Here is a 9,370-nt window from a genome sequence, read left to right as displayed (position 1 = left end):
TTAATTATTTATCTAATTATTTATTAGTTATTTAATTAATTAATAATTAGGTAATTAATTAATAATTAGGTAATCAATTAATAAATAATGATTAAGAATAATCGAATATATGAATAATAATTCATTAATTAGTTGAATATTGCGAGTAACTCGTATTTATACAAGTAGTGTTTCGATAAGTTGAATTAGTATTCGAACGATAACTAATTTATTCGAAGATTGTCGTAATGATTATTCGTATCTATTAATTAATTAATTAATTGCATAAGATATAATAATAATAATAGTTCGATAGTTATACGAGGATCGCGAGTAGCTCGTATTTATACGAGTAGTTGCTCGTTGAGTTAGATTATGATTCGAGTAATAATTATTTATTCGATAAATAACTTATCAGTTAATTGTATTCATTGATTATTTATAAATAATCGATCTAATCGAGTAAGTGATAATAATTTGTAAATAATTGTAATAAATAATAATTAATCCTAATAATTAGGGATTAATTATTTTAAAATACAATGATTATTAATTAATTATTTAAAAATATAGTTAAGGATTATTTAATTATAATTAATTATTAATTAATTAAATCTTGTTTAATTCATAATAATTAAACTATTAGTCCGTTTTGAGTGAAACGAAGACCCCTACACTTAGAAAAATGAAACGAATCTAATAAAAATAACTGTAGGTCATAATTTCTTCCGAAAGAGAGTTGTCTTGTGTTAGTTAATTGTGTATATGCCCTAATAGAGGTAGAATTGAGTCAAATAAATCCTGAAAAATTATAATAAAATCAAATAGGGTTAGTTAATAAAGGTATGAGTCTAGTATCGATTCTAAAAATATTTATAAGTCCAAAAATCAATTATGTGCTTTATGTGCTATGTGCTTTACGTGATTATGTGAACCTTACGTGCTATATAATTGTATGTGTATATATGCGAGTCAGATATAAACGCATGGGTAGATTGATATGGTTGCGTAGTATCAATTTGAGATACGTGTATGTAGTAAGTTATCTAAACGACTATCTTCTATGATTGATTCAGTATCAGCAAGGTCGATCAAGTAGGAGACCGAAGGCGGTGAATTGAACCAGGTTAAGTACGCGCAAGGCAAGTTTTTCCCCTATTCTAAATTCAGAATAGTGAATTATATCCCATTTTCCATATCAGTTACACTTTGATAATTATTTTTCATATACATTGTTACACAATTATTGATTCTTGTTTCTATTTCATTTTGATTCTTGATTTTTCCCAATTTATTGAATCCCATATTCATATTCCAATACTTTTACCCTTGTTACATATACACTGATATATCCTGATGTTGGGATACATCAACAACATTCCGATTGTTCCGGATGCTAAGCTTTGGACTGGATGGTTATGATACGGGCTAGGTTTTACCCAGACCATTAATTAATAGGCCGTAGTTGCCTGAGTACTCCTTATGTTGGTCGGGTCTATGCAGTTGGGTATAGATCCGCACTGTATCCTGACTGATCAGCAGGTTATAGTGCATAATTAGTTCTTGTTTCCAGTCTTGTTCATTGGGCACTCGCCAGTGTTGGCAAATTATTATTCTATACAGAAACAGATGGTTGTTCAAACCAGCAGCTTATCATTTCATTTATTCTTCTCTCTTTATACTATAAATATTGTTGCAGGCTTGTTGAGCAATTTTGGCTCATCCCCTTTTATTGTTATTCCTATTGTTTGACAGTTAAGGTAGAGAATGAAACCCATCAGAACCCGCATAGTCAAGAAGCGATTCAAGCAGCAGGACCCTCTTATACCAAGAGTGTTCATCCCTATCCCAGAAGAGAGCTTTGAGTTACCAGATCTGGTGTAACAGGATAAGTACTAATGTTGGTTTGAATAAAAGTTGGGTGTTGAGAGCGTAGATAGAATAAAGTTTTATAATAAAGAGAGTTCTTGAGACAGATGGTTTTTAAACTTGTTTGTAATAAAGTTAGTGTGTCGTTCTTGTTTTCAACTCTTAACCTTAAAAGATCCTGAGTAGCAGTAGTTCGGGGTAATTATTATATATATATTCCGCTTGTGCAGGTTTAGTTTGTAGTTAATGTTAATAATGCCCCAAATCTATACCCCGGATTTGGAGGGTGTTATAGTCAGAAAGGAAAATAAATCAAGGTATCATTCAAAAAGAAGCGTGAATCTACAATTAAAGAACCACTACGACTATTATATATGGACTTGTTTGGACCAGTCAATGTGTTGTCAATCTCAAAGAAACAAATTTTCCTTGTGATTGTGGATGATTTCTCAAAGTTCACTTGGACATATTTCCTAAAATCTAAAGATGAAGCTAGTGAAGTCATTATCAATCATATAAGGCATGTCAACAATCATCCTAATCTCAAAGTTAGAAGAATCAGGAGTGAAAATTAAACTGAGATCAAGAATTCTGTAATAAAGTTATTTTGTGAAGAAAATGGGATCATGCATGAGTTTTCAGCAGCAAGGACTTCACAATAAAGTGGAGTGGTGGAAAGAAAGAATATATCTCTTATTGAAGCTGCAAGGACAATGCTAGAAGAATCAAAATTACCAACTTACTTTTGGCCAGAAGCTGTAAATACTACATGCAACACTCAGAATATTTCTTTGGTCAATCAAGCAAAATGCATGACTCCCTATCAATTATTCAAGAATAGGAAGCCAACACTAAACTTTGCTCATGTCTTTGGCTGCAAATGCTATATTCTAAGGAATCAAACTGAGCAGCATGGAAAGTTTGATGCCAAAGCAGATGAAGGTATTTTTGTTGGTTATGCAGTTTGAAAAGCCTATAGGGTCTAAAATCTAAAAACCATCATTGTTATGGAATCTGTACATGTTGTGTTTGATGATAAGAAGATTGAAGGACTGCAAGATGAAGGTTTCCATGAAAGCCTCAAATTTAACGATGTTGAGATGAACTGTGATGATAGTGATGATGAGAGTGATCAAGAAATATTCTCTAAGGATAATGCAGAAAAGTCAGCAGTAAGTGGAGCACATAATTCTACATCTGTCGAAATACAAGGTGCATCATCCGTTGAGAGACAAACTGCATCATCCGTTGAAAGGAAAAATTCAACATCTGTTGAGCCATCGATAGGAGTTGAAAGTCAATATAGATCACACACAGAAAGGACCCAACTTCAAGTCAAAGATCCACAAACTCGGGGGAGTTTCTTCTAATCAAAACTCAGTCACACATCAAGATAATATTGAAGCCTCTTCATCTAGAGCTAATCTACCACAACAAAGGAAATGGACGAGAGATCACCCATTTGAACTAATTATTGGTGATGCATCTTCAAGAGTACAATCTAGGTAAACAACTCAAGAAGAATGTTTATATAGCGGCTTCCTATCACAAGAAGAGCCAAAGAAGGTAGAAGAAGCTTTGTTGGATCCTGATTGGATTTTAGCTATGCAGGAGAAGCTAAACCAATTTGAAAGGAATAAAGTATGGAAGTTGGTACCCAAACCTAAAGGCAAGAATCCTATTGACACCAAATGGGTATTCAGAAACAAGATGGATGAAAATGGTATAGTAGTCAGGAACAAATTTAGATTGGTTGCTAAGATCTATTGTCAACAAGAAGGAATAGATTTTGATGAGACCTTTGCTCCTGTTGCAAGACTTGAAGCCATTAGAATCTTTCTAGCCTATATAGCCCATGTCAATTTCAAGGTCTATCAAATGGATGTTAAAAGTGCAGTTTTGAATGGAGATTTGGAGAAGGAAGTCTATGTCAGTCAGCCTCCTGGTTTTGAAGACCCCAACTTTCCTGATTATGTCTACTATCTTTTGACAGTACTGTATATTTTGAAGCAAGCACATAGAGCCTGTGTGACACCTTGTAAAAGTTTTTTTTTAAAAATCATTTTATAAGAGTTACTGTTGACAAAACTCTTTTCTTTAGAAATTTTAATGTCTCTAGTATACTTGTTCAGATTTATGTAGATGATATTATATTTGGCTCTACAGATGAGAAACTTTGCAAAAAGATTGCCAAATTGATGCATAGTAAATATGAAATGAGCATGATGAGAGAACTAACTTACTTTCTTGGTTTACAAGTTGAGCAAGTTAGTGGTGGAATATGAATTAGTCAAACCAAATATATTTATGATCTTTTAAAGAAGTTTGACTTAATGGATTGCACATCTGCAAAAACTCATATGACCACTACCACTAAAGTAGAATTGAACACTACTTAAAAATCTGTGGATAGTTCAAATTATAGAGGCATGGTTGGCTCACTTTTATATTCAACATTTAGTAGGCCAGATATAATGTTTGTTACTTGTCTTTGTGCTAGATTTCAAGACGATCCTAGAGAATCTCATTTCTATTAAGAGGATTTTGAGATATTTCAAAAAAACACCAAAACTTGGCAAGTGGTATCCTAGAGATTCTAGTTTTGATCTAATTGGTTATTCAGATGCAGATTATGCAGGTTATAAAATTGATAGAAAAAGTACAACATGAACCTGTCAATTTCTAGAAAATAAGCTAGTGTTTTGGTTTAGTAAGAAACAAAATTCAGTTTCTACTTCTACAGATGAGAATGAATACATTTTTGCTGGTAGTTGTTGTGCACAGATTTTATAGATTTAGAATTAACTATTGGACTATGGTCTACATGTGGACAAGATCCCAATTTTCTGTGACAACACAAGTGTCATTGATATTACTAAAAATCTTGTGCATCATTCAAGGATCAAGCACATTGACATCAACTACCACTTCATTCGAGAACATGTCATGAATGGTATAGTGGAACTTCATTTTGTTCCAAGTTAGAAGCAACTTGCAGACATCTTTACCAAGACACTTGATTAGTCCACCTTTTCTTGGTTGGTAAGTGAGTTAGGTATGCTTAATTATTCCTAAATTATTTTGATGTCTAAGCAATTTGTAATGTATCCATAATCAAATTTGATTTTTTTTAGCTAAGTCAAAATTTACATATCGACGGATGTTCATTATTCGTAGAAAATGAATATCCGTTGAATTTTATTATCTGTTGAAAATCAAATATTTTTCTGGGTATTTTTTTCTCGACGGATATTTGTTTAATCTATATCCGTTGAATTGCTTTAATCATAGCCGTTAATTCTATTCCTTATCCGTCGAATTTACTTATAGAATATAAGTATATGTCGATGGATAATCTCTAGAATTTATATAATTTATTTCTTTTTTAAACGACTATTTTGGGCAATTTTCATTGGGTAGTTTATTGTACTTTTCGATTTTTACTTGTTTATTCCTGAAAAAGTATAAAGCCCCCTTTCATTTTTCAGTTTACTTTTATCTTTCTCAAAGCAATGTTGCTATCTTCGTCTCCAAAGAAAAAACCCATTTCTCTGTAACTATTACCAATCACAGCAATGACACTTGTAGTCAAAATCATGTCTCAATCTGGATTTATGTATGAAAAGAACAACTTTGTAGCACTGGTGAACAAAGATAATACTGCTTCTAAGGACTATCACAAGATGATGGACTTTATTAGAAGTTGCAAACTGAGCTATACGATGCTTGAATCTTCTGTTATCTACTGTGAAGTTGTGGAGAAGATTTGGACTACTGTAGTGTACAACACTAAAGATAAGACCATTTCCTTCTCTCTCAAAGGTAATGACTATTGCATTAATTGTGATGAAATTCAAGCATGCTTTCATTTACCTGAAAACAACATATTTGTTCCACACACAGACACAGATGTTAGCACCATACTTGTGTCTATGCATTATTCTCTTAATCCGGCCATATTAGGTGAGGTTAGGAGAATGGGCCTTAGAAATGAGTGGAGCTTTCTCTGTGACTCTTTTATAAAAGCATTTCCAGGAAAGATTAGCAATTTTGAAGCCATTACATACTTTATAGTTGACATGCTTTACATGATTTTAAGTGATAAGTACTTCAATTTCAGTAGTTCTGTCATGTATGAACTAGGGTATAAGTTAAGAGACATTAAAAAGAGGTCGAAGAACATACATTATGCTAGGTTCATTATGATGCTAGCAAATCATGTGCCTAAAGACCTCTTGATTGAGAACCCAACAAATAAGCTTGATTGTTGGGTCCAAGAAAAGAGGGTTCTTGCTGATCTTAACAGGAACAATCTCCACAGTGAAGTGCCTCTCAACTACTTGCCAATCATGGAGGCACCTTAGGTAAGTGAGGTAACTGTTTCTGTCTCTACTATCTCCCAACCTCAAATTTCTTTGCAAATTACTGTGGCTATGGATTCCGTGACTGACCAAAAAGATGCATGCCCAAGCCACAAAATCCAAAATTTCTAAATCCAAGTCAAAGAAACCCCACTCTAGTTCCTCTCAAAAGAAACTAGTTTCAAAAACTACCAAAGAACAAGAGGGGGGTGTGAAGGGTGATAATGAAAGTGAGGGACATGATGCAAATCAAAGAAACCCTAAGGATAAGGAGATTGAGGTTTGTGTGACCCAAACCAGACACACTGCAGTCTCCCAACAGACTGTAGTACTCAATAAGGAAATAAGTTCATCACTAGTTGCATTCTCCCAAAAGGATGTAACTATTGAAACAAGCTCTTAACCAAGAGAACAGGCCAAAAGGGGAAGGTACACAGACCAACCTCAAACTTATATAAGAAAGAAGAAATCTAAACCTATGGGGAAGTCACAGGGTGCACACACAGTGCCAACTACATGTGAAGACTCAGGTATTGCACCATCACAAAGCCAGGTTGATGTGGCTCCAATAAATGTGGAGTGACAGCCAAAACCTCTCATAATTAAAACACCTCACACACACAATTCTCCCACAAACTCACTGGATGTGGACATGATACACACATCAATTCCTGATTCTTTATCTTTGAAACTCACGGAGGAGCCAAAATCCAAAGCAAGTGAGCATCATCTTATAGATGATTTGTAGGCTCACTTGCCATTTCTTTTTGATACTACTGAGAAATATGTGCATAATCTCAAATCAATCACCACAAATTCTATAGTAGTTCGAAATCCTAACTCTATCATTTATACTCTCTCGTCGGATATTCCTCATCCATCGACTAGTGATTTTCTATAGACGGATAAGCTTCACAGCAATTATCCATCGATATTCACAACTAATATTTCGACGGATGTTTCTCATCCATTGGAAGTCCCTACACAACTTAAAAATTCCAAACATGTTACTAGTGTAGATGACTTGGTGGTTGTTTAATCACTCTTAGGATCGAGGGAAGGGAGTGAATTGAGTGAGAGGTTGAGTTTCTCTCAGGCAAAAAGGAGAGGAAAAGAGTGAACAAATGCATGCTATTTCTTTAAGCATGGCAAAAGTGAGTGAGAGGAGTCCCACCTTAGATGGTGAAGGTGAGGGTGTGAGGGTGGGAAGCCAAGGGGAGCCCTTGAAGCAACAAAAGAGAGATAATGAGAGAAAAGCCGGTATAACAGAATGGGAAGATCCCATTGTTAGTGAGTTAAGGGATGCCAATGATGCAAAAAAAGAGAACTATTTCAGCAAGAATATCAAGTTGTTTTAAATTTTGTCTCCTTTGATGTTGAGGCATTTACTCATCCTGTTCCAGTATATCAAATTCTAGATGAATAGGGCAATGAGGATGCTGAGAAGACATTAAACTTGGTGCACACAACAGCTTCTATGCTAAGAGCCAAAGATGCAATCAACTCTCTTCCACCTACAGCTGGTGATGATTTGAGTTAGATTCTAGTAGCTCTCTTAGAGATGCTTCTAATGAGGAATATGATGGAATGAACATAGGGGGAGATGCATGACCTAGTTCAACCACAAGCACTCCAGCCTGAATGTTTACCAAGGACTACACTGATCACCATTTTAAATCTACTCTATTCAAGCTTATCCATCAAACTCAATCAGCTCTTCAAGCCACCACAGATGCCAATACTAAATGTCTTCTCCAAGCTCATCTTGAATCTCTACAACTACCCAAGATTCAATCTCTCAAATAGATTCGAGATGTGGATGACATCAAGACCAACATTGAGCAAGTCAAGAAGGATATCAATGACAGAATGAAGTACAAACTTCCCGAATCAACAATGAATGACATTCATCAGAAAATCAGGAAGGAATATGACTTGAGTAACAAAATTAATTCTTTGGACTCTAGGATGACAGCAGTGGAGAATTCTATTACCAAGGTGCTTGTCAACCAAGTCCATCAGACACACCTTCTTCAAAAATTGGTGGCTGCTCAAACTCCAACCCCCGCATTTCTCGATGATAACAAAAAGGGGGAGAAGTATGCAATTGTCCAATTAGTGAGGGGAAAAGGATGGGCATATTTATTTCAGCAAAGTAATTGTTCCAGCCATCAGTTTCTCAAAGCCACCAATGTTGGACAGTATTGAGTTAATAAACATTGCAGCAACTGAACTCAAGCTGAAAGAACAAATGAAGAAAATTGATGAGAAAATTGAAAAGGTATTTGGTCCAATTGAAAATAAAGACAAATCTGTGAAGCACTTCACATAATTGACACAGATTCCAATAAGTGAAATGAGCTTGAGAAATATGGAAAGAGGTCAAACCTTATCTAGAAGACATTAAAAGGCCACTATGATATTGAAACCCAAGAATCATTCATCAAAACATTCAAGCAAGAATCCTTTGGACCTAGTTTATGTAACTCCTCAACCTGATGAAAAGAAGCTGCTTGGTCAATCTATTGCCAATCATAAATATCCAAGAGACTCAGCCTTGAAGAAAAGAAGAGCTAAAATCTACAAGCATGGAAAACTAATTTGTGTGATGGCTGGACATCCTCAATTTGGAGAAGCCAAGAAAGAAGAAAAATGGAGGATCAAGTATCAGGAAAGGCAGGTTGCCTTAGAAGCTAAGAAACAAGCTGAAAAGCTTACAACTAAATTAGAAATTGAAAAGCCTGCCACCTCATCTGAAACTGAGAAGCTGGAGGAACCAAAGAAGAAATCAGTAAAAAGTGTAAGAAAGGAAAGAGCAAAAAGGAAGCTGGTATTTGAAGAAGAAGAGGTAGAACCAAAGTCAACTCATTCGACTACTACAAATCAACCAACTATTCCCATATTGGAGCTCGTTCAATTCAAGGACCATCTTATTTTGAATTTTCATGGTGAGCCAATCATTCCTAAGGATGAACCAATGGACTGGGAAAGCCTAACTATTCCTGAGCTAAACATCCAAATACCAACCACCTCTAAAAAGAGAAAGAACATACCAAGAAAACCAGTCAAGTCTATCCCATTTAAATCCAAAACCTTATCTAAACCCAAACCAACAGTCAACAAAGGAGATAAGCTCTTTATTTATGACATATAGGAGTTTT

The sequence above is a fragment of the Apium graveolens genome, chromosome 4 (assembly GCF_009905375.1).
Source record: "Apium graveolens cultivar Ventura chromosome 4, ASM990537v1, whole genome shotgun sequence".
Classification (NCBI taxonomy): Eukaryota; Viridiplantae; Streptophyta; class Magnoliopsida; order Apiales; family Apiaceae; genus Apium; species Apium graveolens.
This window is presented reverse-complemented; position numbering follows the sequence as displayed.